Source organism: Dicentrarchus labrax, unplaced genomic scaffold (genome assembly GCF_905237075.1).
Source record: "Dicentrarchus labrax unplaced genomic scaffold, dlabrax2021, whole genome shotgun sequence".
NCBI lineage: Eukaryota > Metazoa > Chordata > Actinopteri > Moronidae > Dicentrarchus > Dicentrarchus labrax.
Window position 1 is genome coordinate 6562553 of NW_026136706.1, and position 13470 is coordinate 6576022.

The window sequence follows — 13470 nt, forward strand, 5'->3', positions numbered from 1 at the left end:
AGCATAGACAGGTGCAGATATCTGAGAGTGTTGCTGGTGCTTCTCTCCCTCTGACTGTGTGTGGGGTGAGGGGTTCACCAAGCCTTCCCATTCCTTGGGAAACACCCAGGGGGCTTTGGTTAACTGGATGTGATACATGGAGGCAGTGCAAAGTTTTCTGTGAGTCAGTGATGATTTTGTTTTAAAAAAAACTAAATAAATCAAATAAGAACATTTAAAAAAAGTCTGTGTGTGTGTGTGTGGGGGGGGGGTTATTTAAGAATTAAATTGGGGTACAGTTTCAGAGGTATTAAGATGTAAAAAGTCCTGCTTCTACAGGTCCAGTGACTTTTGTCGGAGGAGGATTGGTTGACTGACAGCTGGAGTAGATAATCAACAGGAAGCGGAGATCTTATTTTTTAGGAGTTTGAAGGATGTGACGTGAGTAGGATACAGTTGCATTGGCTGGGTTTTGTTCATCTCCACCTGTTTGCGATGAGCTGTAAAATGACTATTACACAGTACAGAATACATTGTCAGTAAAACCAGAAACACATGGGCTCTTGAGAAACCCATTTCTTTAATTCACAGAAATACTTTGTTACTGTCACTGTTGTTTACCCAAACACAAAAAAGGTGGAAAAGAGTACAATGGGAGGTATGGAGTAGGAGTTGGAAAATTTTGGTTCACATCTGATCCGTATTCAATCCGCCAGGAGTGCAAAACCATTGCGTTGCATGCTTTTGTACCTTTTCACTCTACTGACTGAGCAATCAACAGCAGATGTTTATTTCTGATTAATTTTGCACTCATGCATGCAGAGCACCATATTGCACAGTTGGAAAGATGTTAGCGCTCAGCTTTAATTTGTGACTTCAATTTTTATTTGTGTTAAAAACAAGGGAGGATTACATTAATATACCTGTAGACAAATGGCCTCATCTTGACATATTCACCATGCTCATGAATACTTTTTCTCTAAGTTTCTGTCAGCAGCTGGCAGCTTTATTGGTCAATCTGTGAAACTGTGCTATTTCTGTGGGTCTATATCCAGCTTGACGAGCTTCCAGGAAGTAGCTAATGCACATCAGCCAGAAAGCTGTTTGGCAGCTGACGTCGGGGAGTGTGATGACAGGTGTATCGTAACGGTGGCACGGACATTGCAGAAAGTGAGAATAGAGGCATAAGCTGTGACAGAGCTTTTTGCGTGTGTGTAATAAGAGCTGTGTGTGTCTTTGTATGTGCATAAGTGCATGTGTGAATCCCAGCATGTTTCTTTCTTTTGTACGAATGTAGCCTTGTATATGCATGTTGTGAATAGTGTGTATGTTGCATGTTTGTCCAATGCAAATAAACATCCCTAGGGAGAAGTAATTCAGTCATATTTAGTCTTAAAGAATTTCACATTGTGCAGTTTTGCAATCCATGTTGTGCATTTGTGTCCATGGCAACAAACACACACTCACTGGGTGCTGCAATGGTCAGGCTTCCTGTGCCCTTGGATTTGACACCAGAGGTTTAAAGATTTAACTCCTTGCTAAATCTGTCGCTTGGAACCCGGAAGAGCTCATCACTTCAGCTGACACCACCAACGTCAGCAATAATTCCAGTTCTACTATGAGCAAGATCAACTCCAAATCTGCTATATTTATGCCTGATCATGATTCATTTTTAAATTAGTGCTGTTCATTTTTCCTATTTACCTGTGTCAAAAAATTTATTCACAAAAATAAGTAAGCCAAGATTGGTCCACCGCTTTGGTCCAGAGTGAAATGTCTTCATGAGATGGATTGCAATGATATTGTATACAGTCATTGTTCCCAGAAGACAGATCCTAATGACTTCAAGGTTTTTTTTTTTTTTTTTTGTGAGAATACTGTGAAATTTGACCTTAATGTTGTCATCAGGATGAATTTCATCAACGTTGGTGATCTGATGGCCTTTGATTTAGTGCCGTCATCTAGTCTAAATTTAAATGTATCTTACTTTGTAGTTACTGTTAATGAGCAAATATTAGCATGCTAATGCACGAAACTAAGATGGAGACTACTGTAAACATGCTGAACATTCTCACAGTGTCATGTTGAGCATGCTGGTGTTAGCATTTAGCTCAAAGCATCACTGTATGTGTAAGTACATTCTCACAGAGCCGCTAGCATGGCTGCAGACTCTTAGTGTTGTTTAACCTTCAATCCATGACTGTTTGCTTACAATAACACACTGAAGTACCCACAAAATGCTTTTTTTTGTTCCGAGTTTTCTTTGTTCGGCTGTATGAAAGCATGATTGACAACCTTTACCCGCACGCTGCTCATGTTTCTGTCGACATTATGTCTGCATATTGAAAAAATAAGTGGGAACAAACAAAAGAATTGGAAACACTGACCTATCGTTTTGTTATTTCCATGCAGACATTTCCCTAAATTGTAGTCAACAAGGGAAATAATAGAATAAAAGACTATTTAAGGAAAATAATAGAATAAAAGACGAATAGGGAACAGGGAAACATGCAGCCTAAATCTTGTTCCTGTAGTATTGACCAGGATGGTTAGTATTGTGGTTATGTTCACTCTGCTTTAAAGAGCTTTACAGTTGAGTTGGATGAGGCCATAGCAATGGGTCCCATATTTATTGTTTAATAATTAAGTTTTGTTGTACTGTTACAGCTGTGTTTCCCTGATATATTTGTCCCTGTTCCTGCTCCCTCTCTGCCCAGGTGTGCTGATTACTAAATGAGGTGCACCCGACCTGTGATTAGGTGCTTGAAAGCACTGTGCCAGCATCAGAAGTCTTTAGTCAGAGGCTTTTTGAGTGGGGACTACTGGTGTTACTGCCTCTCACTCTGGGATTTTGTGTTACTTTGTGTGTTTTTAATATTCATGTTTTACTCTTGACTTTTTTTTATATTTCTTTATGTTGATAAATCCAATGGATTTGGTTGTTTTGAAAGGTGTCTTTCTGTGGTTGTTAGGGTTTCAATTGGGGGCTCGTCCGACCAAACACCCTAAGCAAGTGTTACCCCTAGACTGTATGGATGTTGTCCTTTAGGCACAACACGTGTGTATTAATTGGTTGTTTTCTCTTGCTTCGTGAAGACAAAACATGCTTTCCTCAAGTAAAATCTGTCATTCACCAAGCCATACTGAAATGTTTACACAAATTCTCTGTTAAGTACAGAAAATGGAGAGAAGTGGCTTGTTTGTGGAGCCGACTACTCAGGACGTCTGCTAACAAGACAAAGTGTAGCTCCGCTATCTTACGAGGAAATGTCTGTCCAGGTTGCTCACTACCGAGAGGGCCGCAAGCACTAAAGAGTCTTCCTGCAATTGTGAGAAACCACTGCCTTAAAGAGTATATACTGTCTTTGCTTGTTGTCGTAAAAAGATAGTTATGGTTCTCAGCCTCGGCCCTGAGCTAACCGGGCACCCCTGTATGACTATCTGACCCTCCTCCATTGTACTTTTTATGTCAACAGTATTACGAAAGTATCAGAATATGCACTCACCTCTCTAGTCCACAAAACTCTATTGACAGAAACATTTGGACTAATACAGTTGACATTTTCGAATCTGCACTAAACTGCTCTCTGTGCTGCAGGGACTTTGTGCGAACGCCACATACTGCAGAGTCATATGGCAAACATAACTGGAAGAGATGGCTCTTCATTAAATTATGAGCTAATAGTAATAGCAAGATCAATGTGTCCCAACTAGCTTGTCGTGAACCTCAATTATTCATATGAGTCATGCTGACAAGAGAGGGGATAGAAGCATGCATCCTGATACAGCTCCATCTTCACTGCAGTGAGCCAGCAGCTACACAGGTATAATGTCTAGAGATTAGGGACATTTTCTAATTTTCAATTGATAATAGCACAATTTTCAAGTTATTTCAGAATTAAAAATGAATGTAAGTGTGCTCTACCAAAAGGTTCTTTTCAGGTGAGTGCCTGGCTTTCACAACATTATATTATGAATTATATTTTTTTTATTTTCAGCAGCATTATTAAAACCCTAAACAATAAGAGCCTTGACATTGATGGAGCAGTCATATGTTAGATTGTATGATGGCTTTGTTAAATTTTGAAAATTGACCAACCTTTGTGTGACAAGGGCTCCTTCTGAACTGTGACAAACGGTGTTAACGCTGTCTTATCTGATACTCTCCCCTTCTCCTCACCTTCCCAGTAGTTCTTTTGGTGTCTCATCTGTCAGTGGCACTGTTCATCTCATCTGCTCTCTCCTCCTGTTCTCTTGTCCTCTCTTCTGTCCTAGTCATACAAAGGATGCAAGCAGCATATGCCAACCAAAATCAAATTTTTTGATGTGATGATTAGATCAGAAACACGTTATTTATCAATTTATAACCAATTATTTGAACACAGATCAGATTACAGATTACAGTGATTGAATGTAACTAAGTACATTTAGAGCTGCAGTAGGTAACTTTTATGAAATGAACTTATTGCTGAAATGTTTATTGTGTTCTGACAGTAGTACATGAGACAGATAATCTGTGAAAAGATCAGTTTCCTCTGGCTCATACTAGCGCTCCTAACGGCATTTACAAGAATCCATCGGGCGTGAATGAAAAAAGCCAATCAGAGGTGTGAAAGATAGACGCCTTTGGTAAAAAGCTTGAAGATAGTTGATGATTGAGTCTCCCAATTGACACTCTGGGAATGAGACTCAACAATCACCCATCTTTCTCACCTTGGATTCTTACAAACCCCATTCAGAGCACTAGGAAGATTGAGATATATATATATATATATATATATATTCATAGATTATCTGTCTCTTGTACTACTGTCAGGATATAGTTAAAGTTTCAACAAATATGACAAAACTGACCTATTGCGGCTTTAAGTACTAATCCGTGGTACCTACTTTAGCTGAGTATTTTCCTTTTTTAAGCTACTTTATACTCCTACTCCACTAGATCTCAGTGGCAATATTATACTTTTTTTTTTTACTTCTCTACATTTGTATGGCAAATGTTTTGTTAAATTAGACATTGGCAGAAATGGAATATAATAATCATAATGTTTTCATTAGTGTATAATCACTATATAATTTGTGCTACCTTTCTTCATTACCCCTTTCTGTTATTTTAGTAGGTTATATTGAGTTCATCTAAACAGTGCGTGAGTTCATGTCCATTAGTTACAAACGGATACATTACATTTTATTTGCAAAAAGACTGCTGATTGTGTCCAATCACAATCTGTCTTCAGTGCATCTTGGGAGCATTTACACCTGTACCTTTTTCACGTGGCTAAGCACGATTGAAATCCAATCACCCAAAATGCATTGTAATGCAAGATGTAAAGGGGGTAACGAGGGGACCCAAAAGGTATTTTTTATTCTATTCTTAAAACATTCAGGGGCGAACAGCTTTGAATGTTTAATATGGTTATCCAGACTCTTGTTTTTTTTACTCAACTTTGCTTAGTTTTGAGCTGTTAAATGAAACCATCTTTCAGTTCCAACATCTTATCGATATCTGAAACCACTGGCAAAGGACCCCAATTAGTTTTCATGTAATAGGTCACAACCTTAAAAGGTTCGCAATCACTCCTTTTTAATATGTAACAACATATAGAATTTCATAAACCCATCATGTTACTTTAATTTAAAATATTTTTTCAAAAGTAGTTACTGAAGGTATCAGATAAATAGGAAGGACCAGCAGTGCCTTCAGAGATAATTCATCTGGCTCCGAATGAGCACAAGAGAGCAGCCAGCAGCAGCGACTCATTGCAGGTAGAAATGATGACAATATAAATGAAGACAGTGGCATTAGAGATCACCTTACCAAACAGGAGACTGCATGCAGCAAGAACTAGTATAAGAGCAGGTCAAAAAACTGTCGTGTCATGATAATGAACTGTGATGGGTGTGTGCAGCAGTCAGCTGAATGAGCATTGAACCTTGCAAAATGTCTTACACATGAATGCACACAGCTCGTCTACAGGTGCTTCTACTTAATAAATAATACAATGTAGATTTTCCTTATAATACAGTACATACAGTATGTGACAGTGTGTCAGCTGCACTAAGCAAATAGTATAATATTACCACACTGTCCATACAATGAATTAAAACATCTGAGGAATAGAAACAATTGAACTATAAAATATTTTAAAGGGGTGTTTTTTATGTCCTCTCGTCAAATGCGCTGGGTGTCAAAACAGTTTCTTTGCTGCCTTGTAATTATTTTACAACCCCCTCAGAATAATCTTGCAACCACTATACCCCCAGCTTGGGAACCACTGTCAACCACTGAATAATGTGAGACATTTTAGGCAGAGCAACACATGTAACTCCCAAATTTAACTGCACACATTTAAGCTAAGTCCACAAAACAATGGAAACATTAATAGAAAATGTAGGAAAAAATGGGTTTACTCTGGGAAATGATGTCATGGTTTGATTGTTTTAAAAACCATGGTTTGAATAGTCTATTGACCAGATAAATTTGGAACAAAACAATACAGTTCATCTTTATGACTCTGCACTAAACTGCTGTCTGTGCTGCAGGGACTTTATGCAAACAGCAGAGCAGAGCCACATGGCAAACATAACTGGAGGAGATGGCTTTTTGTTCAATTATGAGCTGATCAGTAATAGCAAGATTAATGTGTCCCAACCAGTAGCTCAATTATTCATATGAGTCATGCCGACGAGAGAGGGGATAGAAGCACGCATAAAACTCCATCTTCCACTTCAGTGAGAGCATATATAACTACTTATAGGGTGAAATGATAAAACATGGAAAATCTCAAAAACAATGTAAACATTAATCAAACTTTTTCCAGCAGAACTGATTTCATGGTTTAATTGTTTGTCATGTTTATGATTATACATCCTGGTTTGGTGAGGCAGTATCCTTTTTTCATTTTAAAATCCCAAACAAAATAAATCAAATGTTTTAATTTCCTGCACATCCCCAGATAAGAAATTTCTGTAAACAGAGGATGGATTGTTTACAAAATCTCAGCTCCCTCTTTAGCCCTTTGCTCGTAATTTAATGCAATTAAGGAAATGATATTGACTCAATGTGGACTGCAGTGTGGGAGTGCTGCCTGCTTTGCATCACTGGACGGACTGAAAAACAATTAAAAGTTTATCATTGCTTTAAAACCTCAGACAAGAAGTAGTTTTGGCTTGACTCACTTTGTGTCTAGTAGTCTAAAAAACTCAGATGGTTGTGGTGGTGAGGAATAATATGCAAAGAAGTGGCCTTCACCTGCCTCCAGATGCTTCTCTTTACAGCTTTTAGTATGCTGCATGGTGCATGAAAAACCTTATCTAACCACAACCAACCCCCTTTGGTATGTCAGTCAGTATAATACTTAGATATAAATAATCACCCATGACTAATTAAATAATTATTAAGAAATCCTGTTTTACTAACGTCCAATTTAGACAGGTGCATATTTTTTTCCCAGCAAATGGACAAAATATTTGATTAGCAGACACCTAAACATAATATAATATAATATCCCTGCTTTGATCTGAAGTCCTTTATGGAGCTGGTTTACTTTATAAAGCACTATGTTACTACTTACTGCCAAACCAGCTTTCATCCTAAGTGGTCTTCCCTTCCAGGGAAGACCACTTAGGATGAACCACTTGAAAACATTTTATTTACATCAGGAACAAACGTGATTATATAACGCATTTTTTTCAACACAAGTTTGGGGCTTACAATTCCAGGTCTACGACTACTACGAAGCAAAAAATGCAGACAATACTAGTTTAATGTGTTGATTTAAAGTGTTCATTCCATTCTAAAAATGCAATTACTGATAAAACAAATATAAAACATCCAACATAATGAGTGACTTTCTTTTTATTTATGTGTTTAGAAATTACAAGATAGATTCAAAAATTGTCATGCGTGTAAGTTCATTCTTGGTGCTGGAAATGGTAGTGTGACAAAACAAGCCAGACAAAATGTCCACTTAGTTTTTAGTTCGTTTTTCCTGGAGCTTTCAAATGTATCACACTGTAACTGGATGGAGTTTTTTAAGTTGTCACTGAGATCTGTTGATACACAAAGATTTCACCCCCCAAGGTAAGTCCTAAAAGTGCTATGAATAAAAACCGTAACAGCTACTGAGCTTATATGTCAGTCGATCCATCTCCACAGCAACTGCTCAGACTCTGAACTAATCTCCTGAAGACCATGTGATACGACCGAAAGCTCCATAAAAAGCTAGTAGGTGGAGGTTGGATTTTCTGTTGTTGAGGTTGTTCATGTTTATTAAATTGTATGAACTGGATACTTTATATTGTCGGGCCCCTGGAAGTTAGGATTACATCAAAAATAGAATATCTACTGTAGTACTTGTAGAAAATAAACTCTTCTTCTGATGCAGTGTTCTTGTCCCGTTAGTTCCAGTACTGCAGCATGAATGACTCATCATAACAATGACTAACGTGACCTGTGAGCCCACTTAAAGTGACTGTCAACTCACGGAAAATAGAATTTGCTCTCACACTGTTGCATTATGGAAAAAAGGCAACACAGCCCACCCACAATTTCAAGCACTCAACACACAGGTTTTGATGGGTTTCAGGAATAGTGCGGCCACCCCCACTCAATGCTCATGCACAAAATATGAAATCATGTCCTTAATTGATTTTTGTGTTTTGTATCAGTGGATCTGCGTTATCAATTCTGCATTACGGCGCGTTGGTATTGGTATCCTCGTCAGGGGGTTCCTGAAATGACACACAGTAGCACAATAATATTTAAACAGGAGGAATAATAAGTGGTATGTCATCATCATGGAATAGTTCAACTGTTTTGCATCTCACTATTGAAATATCTGCTCACCAATAGTATCTATCTATCTCTATCTCTATATCTATATCTATATATATCTCTCTATCGCTCTGCTTCAGAAACAATAGAAAATGTAGTAAAGTACTAAAAGGGACATGGCAATAATTATAAAAGGTAAAAAAAACAAACAACCTATGTCTATAAAACTGAAATTTAACAAGTAAAATATAACAGATCTAGCCTGACATAGTTCCTCATGCAAGTTGTTTTAAATTTGACACGCCCTAATGGCAAAGGCCAGATCATTTGTCTTTGATATACAGCCAGTAAAACTGCTGGAGGACCTGAGGCAGTCCGGCTCATCTGGACTTTAAGCAGCTGCCACATCAGATTACACTGCTGTTTAACTTTAAAAGGAAGTGCTTTCTATCCAGAGCTGCCCTAAGGCAATTGTAAATTTAGCGTCTGCTTTGCGCCACTCAGCCACCAGCGGACCCTAAAACAGATGTGAAAATGTGAACTTTTCCATTCTGCCATATTTTATATTTCAGTAAGACTGAGTCTACTGGTTTGTGAAGCTGCACATAGGCACAGCAGCACTTGAGCTAGCATGCTCACAATTACAATGCTAACATGCTGATGTTTAGCATTCATAATGTTTGCCATGTTTGCTTTGGTGTGGAAGCATGCTAACATTTGTTAATTCGCACCAAATAACTGACACCAAGTACAGAATATAAATATGAGCAGCACACTGTGAGAACAGCAGATCAGAAAATGGGTCAACAGGACGGGGTCAAATGGGTCACTTTGGCGGACAAAAGGCCTACTTCGCTGTTATGGTCTCAGGACTTGTTGAGGTTATCGTAACCTGTGTCAGATGGCACTGTAGGCCATTTGGTGTGTCAGCGTCACTGACCAGCTAAAATTTACTGTGCAATACATTCCACCTCCCATTCTGATTATATCAACTGTGTTCTTGGCAGCAGAGCAGGTCATGTTCATATAAACTCAGTCGCATTCAAATACAATAAGTCTATTCATGCCTTATCCTGTCACAGATAATTGCTAGGCTAAGATTTACAATAAGCTTCATTGTGTTTGTCACAATCTGTTTCCTGCCTCTGCAATTTTCTGATATTGGGACAATCTTGATCTGACAGCTACAGTAAGTATGCTACATTTGAGAAATAATGTGCTCTACTGTATGTGGGTCCGATAGCCAGTACGGATTTAGGTTCATTTTAGTAATTTAAAATAGCTCTGCATTGTGAATATTATCTAAATGCTGAAATAAATTAAAGTTAAATGTGTTTTCTAATATTGTTGTTGTTTTGAGAGACAACGCCCGTTTGTACCTCTTTCATATGGTAAAAACATAAAATGTATTAAAAGAATAATGTAATAAGTTACATTAGACTTAATGAGAGAGCGCCACGGCATAAAATGAAGTTAAATAAATACAAACAAACGGGTCCCAATGGAGGAGTGTAAAGAATGCAAAAACAGATTGACAATAGGAGTGATAATACTTAAAATAAAATAAAACAGGAAGTAATGGCAGAGGCTGGTGGAAGCATTTCACTCTGTTACACTGACAGTTAGCTACTTGATTAAATGAACATCCTTCAGATAGATGAAACATCTGGCAAAGTGAAAAGGAACTGAACAGAAGTGCTTTCCTAGTTCTTTGCTCAATAAATTATTCCAAGGCCACACAGACCAAGAATTGAATGGAAATGTACTAGTAGCCTATTTTATTTCAATAAACCCCACTCTATATTTAAATAAAGATTTTGTGATCATTGATTTGCTGCATTTTCCTGTACCTTAGGTTTGTTAAAAGTGCAATTATGTACCCCTTTCTGTCAGTCTTTCTTGTGTGCCTTCAAAATTAAACAACGGTCCACAGTTATCACCTTCAGGACCTTTTTCGTACCTCACAGGATACTTTTCTGACAAATGTACCTTTGGGTACAGAATGAATCATAGCTTTTTTACTAGTGTCCTTTCAAGGGCAAAACACTGGATTCACTTCAAAATAATGATATGGGTGAGCCTGAAGTGGAAAATATTAACAGCACTACGGCACAGAGACTCTTCAATGAGCACTTTGGCTGTGAAATCTAGGTGTGGTGAGTGAAGATGAGAACGTTTTGTGTCCTCAAGGCGCTTGGTAGGGTGGGCAGGAAGGATAAGGTGGAGCAAGGCAAACTAAGAGACACTAACAAAGAAAGAAGTGCTTGTTGCATCACACAGAATGCAAAGTGTGCGTTGCCCAGATAGTAACACGGTATCAGTGACAGGAAGCTATGCAAAATACTGTCAAAGTCCTCCTGTGACTGTTTAAACTTTAAAGCACTTATTGCTTTGTCCAAAAAAATGTGTGTCAGTATAATTGTCTGGTCCACATGGATCCCTCTCAAATTCAACATTGAAACAAAATGTTCTGATATCTTCCATTCAGCCAGACTCTAGGACTTTGCGCAACATCTATCCCAGAGATTAACTGCTTCCCAAAGTGCTCATCGAGTGGTAGTGGAGTGTCATGTGAAACAAGATACAGTGAACCAACCCAACCTCTTAAACAAACTCACTGCAACTGTTGAAAGGAAATGGGAGTTGGTGGTGGTATTAAATGGAATTAACAGCCTAAGTGGTGTGGCTGCATTTGGGATGGCCTATGGAAACATCCTGCATGTTGAAAACGTTTCTGTGCCCTTGATTTAGACCTCGGGCGTACTGTACAACCCCCACTTTCTCCTGTTCATAGAACATTAGCTTCCCCTTAGTTTCCCTGAACTCCTGTTTAAAGACAATGAAAGTCGAAACTACTTTTTGTGATAGTGAGCATGTCTGCAAGCAGTCTGAGATGCCTGTAAAATGCTTTGTTATTTTTGTTTTGCTCGCACAACCCTACGAGAACAACGTTGATTTCAGATGATTACACAAGACCCCTATTAACTACTGTACTGTATGGTTAAGGTTGTCAATGATTGTATGATTGTATGATTGTGGGTATGGTAAATGGGACACTGGGCTGCACTAACTAAAAATTGTTTTGGGCAGGTTGTGATAATGTAGGCTACTTTTTCTACCATATGGGCCATCTTATTATGCTCCTTACCTCAGAGTATAAAGCAATGATTTAGATTGACAGGGCAACAGTAGACTTGGCTCGGCACACAATGACTGATTTCTGATTCAAATTAGAATGCATCAGCAGTAATCCAATAATATAATATAGTATAACACTAATAGGGGCTATTCTGCTGCTTCACAAGTATTCTTATTTGACATACTTTAAGTATGTTTTGTTCAAAATACTTATATACTTCTACTACTTTTCTAAAATTATGAATACAGGCGTTTAAGTAATTTAGCAAGTTTGCTGATATAACCACACAGTTGACAACATTAGGCTAGATGTTGGATTGTATCAGTATATATGACTGTATGTTCATGTGCGAAGATACAATACATCCACACTTGAGCGAGTGTGTGCACAGACACATTAATGTGCAGTAATAGCTGGGGTTTTCTGTTGTGGGAAATGTATCATAGGAAGGTAATTACATTGAGAAAAATAATTGCACAGAGCATTAAGGGGTGAAGTTGTTCACTCAAACAGAATAGCAGTCAGACTTATGATATGATATGAGGAACCCAAGTGTGTAACATTTAGGAGGATCTATTGGCAGAAATGGAATATAGTATTCATGAGCATATTTTCATTATAATCACCTGAAAATAAGATTTTTTTTTTTCTTACCTTAGAAAGATGTTTTTTATCTACAGAGGGAGAAGGTCATCTTCTACGGAGTCCGCCATCTTGACCCGCCATGTTTTTTCAGTATAGCCCAGAATGGACAAGCCAAACACTGGCTCTAGATAGGGCAAGTCACAAGTTTCACAATTGTTTTTTATGCATGCTTAGAAGTAGAGTAGTATTCAGTTGGTTGCAATCTGCAATTTCACCACTAGATACCACTGAATCCTAAACTCTGGTCGTTTAAGCACAAAGCTATTCAATATATAATTGAAATTCAATTGTACAAAATGCACACACCAAAAACACACACTAATAATACAGGATTGGAATTTCAAGCTTTGTGACAGCAGAATATTAGTTTTTTTGTCTTATTTTTGAATCATGCCTGACTTAAAAGGTGGGTACAGTAATAAAAGTAGTGATCAAACAACCTGGATATTAGTTAACTTTAAGGGGTGGTGCGGTTTTGGGAACATTTTGCTATTTTTTCTACTTGCTTTCATGTACTAGATCTGCACTTTGATGGTCTTTTGAAGATCTTTGCCAAACTCAGCTGCGTCCCTTAATGACTATGATATCCTGTAACTTCTACTAAAAGCGGGGAAACACTATTGACCTTCTTTGAAGATGAATGACTACTCTAATGCAGTTTAAATATACTGTCACTGATTTGTTTAACAAATAAATTAGATTATGGCAAACTGATACCACACTCTACACACGCACACCATAGTGGATGGGCAATTAGTCATATATTGCACATAACATTGCTCTGAATGCTATAATTTAAATGTCAGGAGATGGTTTATGTTTTGTTCATTAAAAACGTTTACATAGCCTGACAAGTAGTAAATTCCCTAGATGAGGTGCTACTCAATTCCGTAGATATCCAAGACTTGGACTCTGTGAACAGATCCCTTTC